The sequence below is a fragment of the Carex rostrata genome, chromosome 29 (genome assembly GCF_964058835.1).
Source record: "Carex rostrata chromosome 29, lpCarRost1.2, whole genome shotgun sequence".
NCBI lineage: Eukaryota > Viridiplantae > Streptophyta > Magnoliopsida > Poales > Cyperaceae > Carex > Carex rostrata.
Genome location: NC_135946.1, coordinates 44,932 through 61,721, shown reverse-complemented (window position 1 = coordinate 61,721; position 16,790 = coordinate 44,932). Strand labels below are relative to the sequence as shown.

Sequence of the window (16,790 nt, the reverse complement as noted above, 5' to 3'; positions counted from 1 at the left end):
TATAAGAGCATTAATAAGGGCTTTTCAGTTTTTCTATTTATAATAATTAATTGGTTATAAAAAACAAGAGTAATGATAAATCATTGCTCACAGTGAATGTTTCTTCATTAATTTTTTTTTTTATATTCAATGGTAATTTTTTTTTTTTTTTTTTATGATGAACCTAGAAATTTATTTGTATATATAATGTCGCTAACTTTATTTTATTTACAAATAGGCCTAATTACTAAATAATTCTAGTAACTTCATTCCTTTTTTTCAGAAAATAAATTGTAACTCTAATTATTGAGTTAAGATAAAAAAAAAAATAAGATCTCTCAATTTTAATAAGAACTATGAGATATTTTTTTTAATTAGTTTGGTGAACAATTATTTAAAGAATCGATATTATCTAAATTATACAGAAATCAAACTTGATAACTAAAATTTATTTCGCATAAAATAACATAAACTTTTTATTATTATTAAATGAGATAAATTGATGAAGTTTAAAATAAACTTATAACTTCTAAATAAAATATTTTCAGATCATTCTGAAGTTTGTTAAATATAATCTACAATTCAATATATAAATCCAATGCAGTGGACAAACAACCATCTAGTAAAACTTTTACTTGTAGAAATGATCAATTAAAAATTTAATATATACTCTTATTAACTACACACTAGTGGAAAAACTGAAATCAGGATCGGCCTATTTGGATCGGCTGTATGAACCAACCGATACTAATACCTATCTGGATCGGTTTTATCAATAAAACCGATACTAAAAGCTAATGAAAACACAGTACATGAACTAATTGGATCGGTTCCTAGCTAAGAACCGATCCAGATAGTGTTATATTCCGAAATTTTAAAATAATAATTAATATGCTAAATCAATTATTATGCCTAAATAATTTTTATTTTTTTATTTTTATTTTTATTTAACGACCCTTTTCGATTTGATCTGGCTGATTAAAATGAATCTAAACTTTCGACATATAAATGAATTATGAGATTAGGTATATTAAAATTTAGAATTTTAGAAATAAAATAAAGTCTAGAACCTATAATAATTTTGTTTATTTATTTATTTTTATTTTCCGTGAGATTCATAAATTGAAAATTCATCACAAGTCGTAAGATTTAGAAAAGAGAATAAAATAAAATGATAAGATTCGTATGGATAAATAAATAATTGAATTCTAATTAAGAGTATGATTATACAAAATTATTCGTACAAACAAATTATAGAAATTATAAAACTCGTTCATTTAGGAATTTTAGAGATTTAATCGAATGTATATATATATAAATTGATATCGAATTATTCGGATTTCTAAATTGAAATATAAACATTCGAATTATTAGTATGAACTTAATTGTAGAATTTACAAAAAAATTCGATTCGGATTTTATAAGTAAAACGGACCATAGATCAATTAAATTAGACTATAATTGAAATTCGAATTGATTAAAAAGATAAACTTAAATTATATAGGATTTTGTCAAATGTATAACTTAGCTTTATAATAATATCCTGACTAACGTCTAATGATTCATACAAATTTTCTAAACGCAAGATTTCTGTTAATTTGAATCCGAACCACCTCCTTCAATTGTTAAGCTTATGTTGCTCTAGAAATTCTTCCGACCGTCCAAGTTAATTCAGCACGAATCTCAAAACAGCCCCTTTTAATAAACCCTCCCCCTCCTCTCCGTTTCCCATCTTCCTCTTTTTCACTGACTCAGCGCCCCACCCCCGCCCCTTTGCTCTCTTCTCTCTCGCTGAGGCGATAACCCCACCCTGACTTGCGCCTCTCTTCGCTCTCCTTCCTGGAGAAGAAAACGGAAGGCGATTCGATCACCTCTCCCTCCCGCGCGCTACCTTTTCCCTTTTGTCGTCGCTGTCTTTTCCCTTGTCAGAGGCCGTACGGGAGAGGGTGAGACGAGGGGTGGCCGTGCACCTGCTCCCTGACCCACTTTGACTCGTGCTCTGCCTTGTGCCTTCTTTTCTGGTATAAGTATACCCCCCCTCTCCTCTTTGGTTGGTTGCTCTCTCTCTATTTTCTCATGTGTTGAGACAAGTCTCTCTCTCTCTCAATTTTTGCCTCTGATCTGAGAATCTGAAAACCCTGGAAATTTGGGGTTTTCGTTGATTGATTGTGAGTGTGTTCTTGTTACTCGTGGTGCTGTCTTTGCTGATTTCTAGAGGTGTTTGAGACTCGTTGATTTGTCGGATTTGAGGAGCTGTGAAACAAGACCCCCCCTCTTGGCACCGGCTTGCTTGTGACTTCCTCTTGTGTGAATTGGCCTCTCTCGGTTAGTCTAACACCTCTTAATTCTGGTTTGCGTAGTTGAATCGAAGGTCGGCTCGGGTTGTTGATTTTCCCGGCCGACCAGTGGATTGATCGAGACCGGTACACCCTTGAACTGTTGTTGTGACGTTTGTGCTCCTATATTGAATCGGTACCGGCCTTTTTATGGAATTTGAGCGTTCGATACGATAATTGATATAGTACCGGCTTGTGCCTTGTTTTGATTCTGATCTGACCATTGCTATAACTTTTCCTTGTTGGTTGTTACAACCCTTGTGTGATGCCTTTGTTCATGTGATTTTGCTTGTTGAGTTACTTGGCCGAATTCTCTGTCTATGTGTGATGTTGCGACTCTAGTGTTGCTGAGATATGGTTGACTGGTATATTTACCAAAACTTGAATTGGCAGGGACCTATAAGTAATTTAAGTAGAATTGAGGGTTGACTGTGTAAGAAATCAGCCCTTATAATCATTAAATTAAGATGGAGGGGCTTAATGCAAGAAAACCCTTGAATGTGTAATTAAAGTAAGTAGAGGCGCCTCTATGCAAAATCTGAAAAAAATTAAGTATGAATTCGGCTTTGAATTGATGTATAATTATTTGGGCTTGGGCCTTGAATAATAAATAAAATAGAAGAAGGCTTTGAGCCTTAATGAATTGGGCTTGTGAATAAATGGATTTAAATGATTGGGCCTTCGAATTGATTTGATTAATGACATGATGTGTATATATGAATAATTGGGCCCAATTTTGGAATATAAAATAAATTGAAATTGGACTTTGGCATTGGAAATAAAATTACGGAATTTGGCTTGCCAAGATGCGTAATTAGTCGGATTTAAAACGTGGCAATAAAATTTAGATTTTAGATAAGGAATCAAATAAAAGAAAATCGGAAGCTTACGTAGACCTAAATAGCTCGGGAAATGATTATACCGTCCAGGGTCTGATGCCTCGATGATGACTCATAACATAATTTGAGCAGATACTATAATAGCCCGATTGGACACCTGTATGATCCCGAAACAAACCTAATTAAAACACCCAACACATTAAGCTAAAATAAAAGTTTTATAAAAAGTTTTTAAAGTTAAAATAATTCTTTTAAATATTTTTCGAACTTGTATAAAAATTCGTTGTTAATTTTTAAAGGACCAATTTATTTAGCAACAGAAAGTATTTATTGGACATAGATTTGAAACGACTAATTAAACGTAGAAATTAATTTAGTTATAAAAATAACGAATTGCGCGACTTAGGAATAAATTAATTAGAAAACACGTACAATAATTAAGGGTTTTGTTTTTAAAATTTTATAAAAGAATTATACATCTAGAATATAAAATAACTAAACTATATTAAAACGGATTATAAAAATTGCAATGACCATACGATCAATATATTTTTATTTGAGACATTCGCATTAGAGATTTTTGATTATAAATTTACTTTCGAAACCGAATTTTGATCAATTAAAATTAATTGTAGTCCGTTTAAAATAAATCAAAGTAGATAGGCAATTAGAATATATTAGTTAAGTAAAACCCGTTAATTTACCGTAGCTCTCGAACAATTATTTTTATTTACGAATAATTCGACATTTGAATTTCTACAAGCAATATATCTTCAAATTAAATTATTAAATATATAAATTAATTTAGGATTAAATTAGATTAAATTAGATCAAAGTGAATGATCAATATCTGACGAACTTATAAAGAAATTAAGATTAACGCTAAGCTCGATGACATGAAATTAAATAATTAATATATGCCTAACCGGATCAGTCAGACTGACTGAATCGGTAATTTTATAAAATCGAACTAATCGAGAAATTGAATTGCACATTAACTGGGATGAGGGTTATAATAAATTAGCATAGATTTTAATTAGTTTAAATTACGTGATCACAGATCAGTCAACTCCGTACGAGTCCAACCCGTGGGCTGATCCGACTGACCCGCAGATCGGAGCATACGTGGAGCACGCTGATTTTTAGCCACAGAGACTCCAGCCCTACAGGTGTGGGATATCTGAATTATTCTTTTCGTGGGCGTACTCTTACCAGTCGTTCCATCTGACCTGACATCCGCACTTTATTTTAAGTAGTTGCATTAAAACTGTAGAGCATGTTTATCCTTTCTGCACTATAGGTAGAATTGCATAAACCCTGAAAAACCTGAATTTACTGTATTTTAAGAGTAGAGTAAATTAAATAATATTATATTTATATTATTAGAATATTAGGATACTAGTTTGTCTTCTTCTCATGGAAGGCAATATATTATTATTATATTACGTGCATATGCATGCATTGGTGAGAGCTGAGCAGAGCCGAGTGACTTCGTTCCGTCTTGGTGTCACTTGGCATGGGACGGCCCGATAGCCACTGAGCTGAGGGTCACTTGATCCTTGGATGGCTTTAGGAATATATTATATGTATAACTTGATTATATATATCCTTTTCGATCATTTTACTATTTGACGTGAGCAGTTCCGATCTCGAGTTCTGTGGCACGATACGATTCGGGAATTTATTCCTTCCCTACATTAGGAGCTACTTTGCCTAGAACGGAAGTTCCCAAGGCCCAAGGTGGGTCTTGAGGAATGAAGTGCAAGTGCATAAGGACGGCGAGCCTTGATGCACGGGGTCGAGCTTGAGTCGAGCCCCTGATTCCTATTGGTCTGGCCGGACGGTAGAGTTCTCTCCTGCTCATGAGGGAAGAGATTAACTTTTTACGACATGCATTGTATGATTTCTCCTATTGGATATGTTTGGGTGATGAATCGTTAGGCGAGATGACACATTGGATTTGATATAACCATCGGCTAGTGTGCTACTATCTTGTGGAGCAATGCTCGATGTCATTAGGCATCGTGTATCATTGCACTCTGATCACAGTCCTTGGATTATATTGTTTGGATCTTTTGATCCTATTGGCACGGCACGGGGTGACTACTTTATCCATATTATTATTATTATTATTATTGTATTTGGGCACACAGTGCAAGGAGTACTGGATTCCGACTTGATTTATATCCGATATTACACTTTGATTTTATTTTGGGTTTATTTCGCATGTTGGCATAATAGAATAATCGCATCATGGCATCATTCAAAAGTATTATAAATTCTTTTAGTTATTAATATAGGTTCACACATGTGCATATTTTAATTGTATTCATTTTATAAATAAAAGTGCTTTGACCGTAGAGGATCCCTGAGGGGATAATTCTGGGTCACATACTGGGCGATTCGTCGCTCACCCACAAGTTGTTTCGTGGGTTTTAGGTACAGCATCTGGCGATCCGCAGCAGGAGTTGTCAGGAGTTGTCCCTGATGGCCACACCGTTTGATTAGCTAGAGTTAGACTTTTGATTAGGTTTACGAGTCTCGTATTTACTGTGTTCTATATACGAGCTCGATAGATCATGTATCCCCTTCTATAGATGGTGTTATTTTGATCCGAGATGGATCGAATTATATGTTATGTATGTGTATGTGTATGTTTATTTATTTGCTATGTGACTGATGCTGGACATTTATATTATTTTGCTTCCGCTGCTGTTTGATTTATTATTCATGGTTAGCCTTGCGTGCTTAATGATTAATTAAGCACGAGGCGAGGTTGATCACATCCTAATCCAGAATTTCTGGTTTGGGGTGTGACAGATAGTATCTGGATCGGTTCTAAGCTAAGAACCGATCCTAATACTTGATAATTAGGATCGGTTCTTAGCTTAGAACCGATCCAGATACTATCTGGATCGATTCCTATATAAGAACCGATCCTGATACTATTTTTTTTTCAAAGATGGTTAAAAAAAAAAAATAGTATCAGGATCGGTTGTTTATAAACAACTGATCCTGATACTATTTTTTTTTTTTCAAAGTTGGTTCTGCAAAAAAAAAAAAAAAAAAAATAGTATCAGGAACGGTTGTTTATAAACAACCGTTCCTGATACTATTTTTTTTTTTTAACCATCTTTGAAAAAAAAAATAGTATCAGGATCGGTTCTTATATAGGAACCGATCCAGATAGTCCATTTTAGGTTTTTATTTTTCCGCGCTCATCCCTTCTCTCCTTGCGTCTCTCCATTATTCAAAATTACAACTCTCTCAACTCCTTGTCTCCTCTAGCCGCAAGTCTCCTCCTCTCCCTCCGTCTTGCCGTCTCCTCTCAGTCCGATCAGCTCAATAAAAAGTGTGCTCGGTGCTCAACGCAAGTGTGCTCGGCGCAATAAATCCACTCACTCGCTCGGTGCTCGGTGCTCGGTGCTCGGTGCTCGGTGCTTGGTGCTCGGCCCTCTCCTCTCAGTCTGCTCGCCTCTCAGTTTAGGTAAATTTGCTAGATTAGTTTTGTTAGTTTAAGTAATTTCAAATTATCAAATCAATTCAATTCGGTTTCAAATCAATTCGGCTAGTTTAGTTTTGGATTGAAATTACATGGGATGGTATTCTGTTTTATCAAATCAATCCGGTTTCAATTCTTTGGGTACCATAAATCCTAAAAGAATAATATTGCAATTTTTCTTCAATGAAATGACAAATGGAAGCAAGCCCGATTGTGTGAATAAATGGATATGATATATGTTTTTGGGTAAATTGATATATATATCTCTGTGCTTAGATAAATTATGATCTATGTTTTTTGAAACAACCGATCATAATACTATTTTTTTTCAAAGATGGTTCTGCAAAAAAAAAAAAATAATAAATAAAAAAATAGTATCAGGATCGGTTGTTTATAAACAACCGATCCTGATAGTTTCTATTTGGATCGGTTATTTAACCGATCCAGATTATTGTAGTATCAGTATCGCCTTCATTAGGATCGGTTGTATTCCGATACTAATATGCGTATATAACCGATCCTGATTCCATATTTTCCACTTGTGACAACAATTATCACACTACCCAACTGTTGTTATTGCTCTTTATTATGAATTGGTTTTTTTTTATGTTTCTTTCAATCGACCAATATTAAATTATTAATTAATTTGTATATCTGAGGTTTGACGGAACTGATCCAGAAATAATTAATAATAAAATATTTTTACCTTAGTGAAATTACAAAATTAAATTTCACAAATTATACAAGATCAAATATTTAGCGAAGAAATAATCTACAATTTAATTGAAAATGATTAATAAGAATTCATGATACGGAATGTGATTATGAAGTATCATCACGGACTATATAAAATGGATCCAGTGAATAATTAATTATAACATTTTCAACTATCAAATTAAGAATAAAAACAGGAACATTGACAAAACTATTTCTCTGCAACAGTTTAACTTAATTCCTCCAATTGTCAACTTAAGAATATCAAAATAATAATATGTAAAATTACTATTCAAATTATCAAATCATGCTTACAATTTAATTTCAGTAATTCTAAGTTTATTATGATATTATTTTGCACTTTATTAATTTTGTTTTTCTTCGGATAGACTTATTAATTCTACAAATTCTAAACAAAATTTTAATTTGATCAAATTCAGATTACGGGTTATTGCCTTAGATTGTTGGAAAAATATTAACTAACCAACTAGTTTTAAATCTGAATTTTGATCAATAAAATAAATAACAATTATATTAAAAATAGAATCAAGAATATAATTAAAACTTTATTACCCGGAGCTGCAAAATGCGGACCTAAGGCAACTTCCCATCCTAAGCGCAGGAATAATCGGTTAAGCTTCCCCCAAGTTACGCCGGTATTCCTCTACCTTCGGGCGCAACCGTGGTAGAGGTTGATGTAGCTTCTTTCAACAATGATAGTAGAATAATATTGTTACGTTCAAAAAAAAAAAAAAAAAATCGTAAAACGTTATAACGTTTTTAAAACGTTATGTAACGTTTTTCACTGTAAAACTTGATGAAAAACGACGATTTTATGAAGGCTGGATTCAATTAAAACGTCATAACGTTTTCAGAAAACGTTATAACATTTTATACACTAACTTATGCGTTTTATACACTATTTCCTGCGTTTTTCACTAGCTGAATCGTTATAACGATTTACCAAAACGTTATAACGTTTTATACCCCAAATTATGCGTTTTATACGCTATTTCTTGCGTTTTTCACCAGCTGAATCGTTATAACGATTTACTAAAACGTTGTAACGTTTTATCCGACAGTATGAGGGTCTATTTAGCAAAATTCCTGTTGTCTCTCCTTCTTTCTCTCCATCCTTTTCCCCCTTCCTTGTGTGCTCCGCCCAAAAGAAAGAAAAAGAGAGAGAGACCCTCTTCTCCCTCTAAAATCCATCAAAAGCTCGGAGAAATTGAAGAAGTTGGAAATTGTTGATTCTCTCCCTCGTAACCATCTATTGCTTCAATTGGTACTTCATTTTTTTCTCCTCTCTTCTCAAAATCCGAAATTCTCACCATTATTAGGGTTTTTGCTTGACCCCGAATATTGTGTATAATTTGTGAGTAACCCATCTCTATTGAGCTTCTATATTGTGAATTTGGTAATTTCTTTCTCAATTCCATCTAAACCTTGATTCTTCCAGCTAGGGTTTGGTCCAAATCCGAAACTTTGCGAAAAGTTGTGATTTATCTAGTTTGATCCAACAATTAGAGGTGTTAACCGACAAGTTTGTCTCCCTTCTAAAATATGAAATTATTTTGGGTTAAATCGAATTAGGGTTTGTGGAGTTAGAGAAATGAATAATTAAATGGGTATTTGTGCAATTGTTCCGATGTGTGGAAAATGTATATGGGTTGTAGGACCAAATGGTAAATTGTATGAGATTATAAGGATTTGTCAAGGAAAGTATGATTTAAACTAATATGACTCGAGTAAACATATTGATAGTCGAACAAATATTAAACCACGTATGTACATGTTAATATAGGCGTAGGCTCGATTGAGCACGATTTCGCGGGACCTCTCGAGACGTCTGAACCTTAAGTGCGCGATACGCTCTTCGTAATCAAGTGCGGGATTCTTGGACTTGTTTGATACTTTATTTTCAGGAATTAAACTGTTTATCCGTTTGTCATGTTGAATGCTTAATTGTTGCATACTTTGAAATTCATGCTGCATATTGATTCTCGCATAAATGAGAATGATTGAATTGTTCGGTTAAGGTAAATTGGCATGTTGGTATGGTTATTATTTGATTAGTTCTATTAATTGTTCTATACGTGAATGGATCTGCCAGGCCGACCTGTTTAGGTGGCTGGATCAGGTGACGGTGACCTATCCGTTGATCTGTTTCTGAATTTGCCAGACCGACCTGTTTAGGTGGCTGGATCAGGTGACGGTGACCTATCCGTTGATCTGTTTCTGAATTTGCCAGGCCGACCTGTTTAGGTGGCTGGATCAGGTGACGGTGACCTATCCGTTGATCTGTTTCTGAATTTGCCAGGCCAACCTGTTTAGGTGGCTGGATCAGGTGACGGTGACCTATCCGTTGATCTGTTTAATGAATTTTGCAAGGCTGACAGCCGACTTTGGTTCTATTTGAATGAAATTGCAAAGTAGAGCCGTATGGCTGACTTTGATTCCGTGTGATTGCATTTTTGTCAAGTTGACCTGTATAGGTGACTTGTAACCAGACCTTAGGAAATGGTTAAGCCAAACAGCTACAGATGGGTGTCAGATAAAGGGTCCAGCTTGGTTGGCCATCTGTAGGCGTCTGTAACCCTACAGATGGGGGTTTGATAAAGGTCCAGCTCGAAAGAACATCTGTAGTTGCTACAAGCCCTAATGAGTCGAGTTAAGCCAAATATGTGTTTGTTTGAGATTCAACTTGGAAATTCTGTAAACTGTGACTCGGTTTATTATTTGTTGTCGAGCATATGCATTCATTTTTATTATTGAATATGTGTTTGATTGAATTGCTATCGTATGGGTTTCATTTTTCAATATGGAGTTTGATTGCAAGTCCAATAATCTAACTGTGGCAAATTCGCACTGAGAATTTATTCTCACCCCCACCTTTCGGGTTATTTTACAGGTTCTGGTTTGACTGATCACGGGGAGGCACGCGGATAGTAGGCCTTTGGTAGTATACCCTTATATGACCTAGTTATATATATGTTTTGTTGTAGAGCTTTAGGGTAGGCCTTATGGGTAGTATCCGGATGAGATACTTTTGATGTAATATATTTTGACCAGACTATGTACTCCGATTTACATCTATAAACTCTGTTTTATATTATTAGTTGTGAATGTTTGAATGTAAATTGAATTGCCTTGTAAGTATACACGGAGTTGTATGCTTACGGCGGGGTACTGTCGCATCCCGTGGCCGCGGGGTGTGACAAATATGTTTTCTATAAAGAAAATATTTATTTGTAGGAGAATAGAAATTGAATTTATGAATTATAGAGCTAATAGGAAGAGCAAGAGAATGTGAATTGTTGAATGGATTATTGGATTATTAGCTCTTCAAGTATCATGTATTATTTATAGACAAATGACATAGCTAGACACCAGTGATTTTGTACATTCATGACAATTAAAAAGATATTTATTTTACCGTTTTATATTCAATCAAATAAGTTCAAACGGAAAAATATAATTAAATGCATTTAAGCATACTTTTTGAAACGAATCATATAACTGGTGCAAGCTAATGCCTATTAACTATAAGGATATATGTTACTGTTGAAACGGATCATATATACTTTTGATTCGATCTTCTGTGGTGGATAATGAGCATCTATATTAAAATAACTCATTCACAAATAGCTCTATAATTCATAAAGTTAAAAAAACTGTTAATATTAAAATAAATATTATTTAAATTTTGAGTTTTAAAATAAATTTCTAACACATACCACAACTTCTATATTCTCAAATTGATACATGCATGATACATACCATGATAGGAGCCTTGATATCAATATAAAATAACCACTTCCCATGAACTGAACCATAAAATTGATATAAAAAATTGAGACGGTAATGAGTGAACTATGTACTAATAGACCCATTGAATCGTGAATCAAACCGGGGTGCATGATGACATACCTTGGACAAATAAATTTTGTAAGTGTAAATATGCCTTAGTTAAATGTTTTATTTCATATTGAAATTTGCATGATACGATTGCACGAGATTATTTGTTTGATTAGTGTAGCTTGGTTGTTGCTCAGTTGCCAATTGCTTGTAGTTAAATTCTGGAAGTTGGTATCCATATTGCATATGTAATTTTATTTGAAGTATTTGAATTGAAACATGTGTGGATTATGAAATATTCGGGTAATGCATAGCAGGGCTGTGTAGGCGTCAACTTTGGGTAGCGCATAGCTGGACTGTGTAGGCGCCATATTCGGGTAGCGCATAGCAAGACTGTGTAGGCGCCATATTCGGATAGCGCATAGCTGAGCTATGTAGGCGCTATATCTGGGTAGCTCATAGCTGCATATTTGCAATACACTAGAACACTTGTGCATTAATTAAGATTCATGAGCATTTGATACCTTTTGCTCCTTTATTTGTCAACAATTGACCCGTCAGTAGTGTGTGGCTTAGAATAATAATTCAAAGAAACCATGAAGATCTAACCATCGGGATTGTGCCTAACCATCTGAATTTAAATTACTATTACTAAAATTGTGCCTAACCATCTGGATTGAGGAGATTGAGGGAGAGAACGACTTTGTAAACATTCATTGAAACCTAAAAATTGGAACTAAGAAATTGAAGGGAATATTAACCTGAAATTGAAGGGAAAATTAGCCGGAGAGGATTAGGCGGAGGTGTGCTCAGCTCGCAGTTCACCGAGAGAGCAAGGCGGCGGAGCTGTGCTCTGATGAGACGGAGGAGGTGTGCTCGGTTCACAGTTCGCCGAGAGAACAGTTCACGGAGGTGTGCTCAGTGCTGATCGACATCAGTTTGCCGAGAGAGCGGGAGAAGAGTAGTTCGCCGAGAGAAGGGGTTGATCGGCGATCGGCTTCTATTTTGGCGGAGAGAAGGGGCTGTGCTCGAATTTTGGCAGAGAGAAGGGGGAAATGAAAATTTTGGCGGTGTATGCTCGTGCTTTTTTTTTTTAACCAAAACATTCAGCTACCGGTGCTGGCGTCGGTCATTGATGCCGGTTGCTGAAACAATTGGTTACTTGATTTTGAATAAAATTTATTTTTTCTGGAGAAAAATTAAGTATCAGAGACCGGTGTTAGCGCCGGTCGCTAATGCTCCTTTCTGCTGTAGTGACAGTAGAAAATTCCATAAGAATAAATCAAAATCAATATGTAAATAAAACCATATTGCCAAAATTAAATAGTTAATGCTATATAAGATAATACATTTAAAGCATCTTCAATCAATTGTTTGGATTACTTATTTGATCACAAAACATTGATCCCCAAATAATGAGAATTAGACATCCTATTGAAGAAAGAACTAAATGGAACCCATTACCTCTCTAGTAACAGATAAAGACCCCTCTATGCTCATATATATTGGAATAATTATAACAAGCCCCTCACCCCTGTCCCCCCCATTTATCCCCGCACTCTCTCACTTCCTTAACTGTCATATCTCCTCACTTATTTGGCTAAAAATTTTCATTTATCCCCGCATTAAATTAGAGTCATTTAATACCAATCCCCGCATTAATTATACTTTCCTCTAATAACAATTCCCGCATTAATTATTCCTTTAAAAATAATTTCCGCATTAATTATACTGTTATCTAATAACAATCCCCGTTAATAAATGTTTATTTGTTATTTTTGAGAAGTATTTATCCATGTAACATAAAGTATTTATACATATAACATAAAATATTTATCATTATGTATGAGAGTATTTATCATTGATATTTACTGTAAGTTGCAATTATGTTTGAGAAATATTTATCTATGTAACATAAATTATTTATCCATATAACATAAAATATTTATCCTTATACATGAGAGTATTTATCATTATGTCTAAGAGTATTTATCACTGATGTTTTACTGTAACTGCAATTATGTTTGAGAAATATTTATCTATGTAACATAAAATATTTATCTTTGTAACATAGAGTATTTATCCATGTAACATAGAGTATTTATCATTATGTCTTAGAGTATTTATCATTGATGTTTTTAATGAAAATTGAAATTATGTCTGAGAAGTATTTATTTATGTAACATAAAGTATTTATCATTATGTGTGAGAAGTATTTATCATTATGTGAGGGAATTGTTTATTTAATGGTCCCCAATTGTGCGGGGACAATCCAAAAAAAAAAGAAATTTTGTGCGGGGATAACTGACAAGTATTTATGAGGGGATTGTTTATTTAATGGTCCCCAGTTGTTTATAAAAAACCGATCCTAATAGTATCAGGATCGGTTTTTATATAAAAACCAATCCTAATAGTATCAAGATCGGTTTTTTATATAAAAACCGATCTTGATACCTTTTTTTTTTTTTTTTTTTTGGGAATGAGGATCTGAAAAAAAAACTTTTAGGATCGGTTATTAAAAAATAACCGATCCTAATAGTAGTAATCTGGATCGGTTGTTGAAAATAACTGATCATAATAGTAGTAATCTGAATCGGTTGTTTAAAATAACCGATCCTGATGTTTTATTGAAGTTAAAAAAATATTTTTATTTATTTGACCAGCTTCCATATATATTTTGCTGGCCAGCATCCTAAATATTTTTTTTTGCACAGTAAGAAACAATAATCAAATATCATATACACATCCTAAATTAAATATCATACACATCTTAAATTATTACAAAAAATTCATGTTCATACAAAGTTTTGTGAAGCATTACATATTATAACAAGAAATTTAAATCCAAAAAAAATTAATTAACAAACATACAAGTGACTAATTGAGCTATTTCTTCAATTAACACACATTTATGCAATTAATGTAAAGCACAACAATAAAAAAATCAATAATTACCTCTTTTGCAATCACATCACTTGAGATTAAAAAAGATCCTAAAAATAAAAACAAAGGTAACAATTAGATGGAAAAACATTTTACAATAAAAAATACAAAAAAAATGTGTTTTTAAAGTATAATAATGAGAAAATTAGATAAAGCTAATACCGTGATAGTTGATCGGCCGGATGATTAAGTAACTTGAGCGAGATGTCCTCAAGACTGTAAAACAATATACAAACACCATTAATTAATTTTTGAAATAATAAAAAAAATTAAAAACTGACACAATTGAGCCGGAGGTGCGAGAGGCTCGGCTTTGAGAGGAAGAGACGGAGAGAAAGAGAGAGAGAGACACGGAGGAGAGGGAGAGACGGAGACAGAGAGAGAGACACAAAGAGTACTGAGTATTTGAGAGGGAGATACGGAGACACAGAGAGAGAGACGCTAAGTTGAAAATGAGAGGCGCGAAATGAAAATAAGAAGAACCCTAAGCAGGTTATATAGGGAGTAAATAGTATTAGAATCGGTTGTTTATAAAAAAAACCGATCATAATAGTATCAGGATCGGTTTTTTATAAAAAACCGATCCTGCTACTAATTTTTTTTGGCAGAACCAACTTTGAAAAAAATAGTATCAGGATCGGTTTTATTGCTAAAAACCGATCCTGATACTATATATAAGAAAGATCACTGAGGTAAACCCCACTCATATTGATGGTCTATCAACCATCAAACGGCTACCATTTATTTTCTTTTCTGTTTGGTAATGCATGTACACAGATAAATATTAAGAAAAATGTGAAAAATATAAAAATTATTTATTTGTGTTTGTATGTATAACGCCACGTAATTCAGAATACTAAATTAAGATACAACATAAATAACGTATATATATATTTTTTTATTTATCCTCCTATATCATTTTTTCTCCTTTCCTTCGCTTAATTTAACAAACTCCCCAAATTAAAAATGTCATCAGAAGAAACTAATGGGTTCCGACATAGATCATGACTTAAAATGTATATAGCAGATCATTGCCAAATCTTGAAAGCCCAATAAAACCCAATTAATTCATCGGCCGAAAGTATTATGTCAAAAGTTGCGATAGGAGAGACATTTAAAATTCAAATTGATAACTTTCCAATTATAACTGCCGCCTGTCTGATCCGTAGGATACCAAGTTAATATATATCGGTTCCTCTATGTATATGATTTAAACCCTACATCTCTGTCTCTCTCTCCGCAAATAACCCACAGAAGATTAAGAAAGGGAAAGGGGTAAGATATCTGGAGTTTGATTATTTTCCTTCCTACGTAAATAATTTTGATGTTCAATTATTTCTTTAACTGTTTTGATGATTCTTATAGCCATCAATTGGATTCCTCTATTCTGTGTTAATTGTATAATCTTTATACTATAGTTATTTCGTTTGATCAGAATTTTATCCTTTCATATAATGTTTATGCTATATTTTAGTTATTTGATAAGAATTCCTGAGGGTTATAGAAATTTTGAAACTATTTATCTATTAGGATATATTATATTATTGATAAAAATATCTTTTTAAAAATTAGTAATGATTTTGATAGTTATTAATTCTTGAAATTTCCGGAAGTGCAGAGTTCTAATTATTATTATCTTATATTTTTAGTTTTAAAACCTTATACTATATCAGAAGCTTGGATTTGTTTAGGTTTCTTAAGACTTCACCGAATTGCATCTATTATTGAGTTGCATTCATTCTTTTATTAGATGATAATTTATTTTGCCGATAATCCTAGGATTTATTCACCGATAACCCTCGAACTATTTCTATTATAAAGAACTATATTTTTAAAACTTATAAATAATATAACTAGTTTTTCTGGTAAGAAACAAACGTTAATTTAATATATGTATGATACTATATTTTTAAAACTTATAAATAATAGATATAGTTTTTCCTGGTAAGAAACAAACTTTAATATATGTACGATTGTATAATAAAATAATATTATATCTGGTTTTATATACAAATATGTCCTAATTGCATTTCCTTGAGTCGGTCAAAACAAACTTTACATATTATGTATGACTGTGTGATAAAATAATACTTTATTTACATTCCGACTATGCTTATCAACAAATATACTGACAGACAAAGGAAAAATGGTATAAATATTAATTTGGAAACCGTGTTACATGGTCTAGGTTTGAGTTCTGGAGTAGAGAGTGACGTAGAAGCGGGAGTGAACTACACCACGATAGCAGGTACGGGTTTCCTGGATTTTGTGAAATTATTACTTACCATTTTGTTTGCATTTATTTTTTTCATATAGTTGAATTATGCATGTTGGATTCGAACAACCATTTGACTTTGTTAGAGGATATTAAAAATAGAATTATTCGTTTGATCAAAGGACTTACGTGAATAGGATGTGTTGACTATGACATGAGTGATGCGCTAAATGAATGAATGAGAATTGAACAGATAATTAAAATGAACAGGGGCCGATATACTTGTGTATCGGAATGTATACATTGGGTCCGGTGTTCGACTAGACCCCTCGTTAACGTGATTGTAGGCGAAAGCGGTCCTATCACGGATGTGATTGTAGGCTGATGCGGTCCTCTCACGGATG

The 16,790-nt window shown here is 33.3% G+C and overlaps 2 long non-coding RNA genes across 2 annotated transcripts in view; one reads left to right on the top strand and one right to left on the bottom strand.

Moving 5' to 3' along the window:
* LOC144546068 (uncharacterized) overlaps positions 1–14,530 on the bottom strand; it is a 52,312-nt gene extending 37,782 nt beyond the window's left edge. Inside the window, exon 1 of the long non-coding RNA XR_013508702.1 lies at positions 14,334–14,530. This is a non-coding gene — a long non-coding RNA (uncharacterized LOC144546068). The remainder of the gene's footprint in view (positions 1–14,333) is intronic.
* On the top strand, positions 1,896–5,861 carry LOC144546376 (uncharacterized). Its single transcript, XR_013508755.1, has 3 exons — positions 1,896–2,304; positions 4,215–4,323; positions 5,594–5,861. It is a non-coding gene; the product is annotated as an uncharacterized LOC144546376 (long non-coding RNA).
* Positions 14,531–16,790: the final 2,260 nt, after the last annotated feature.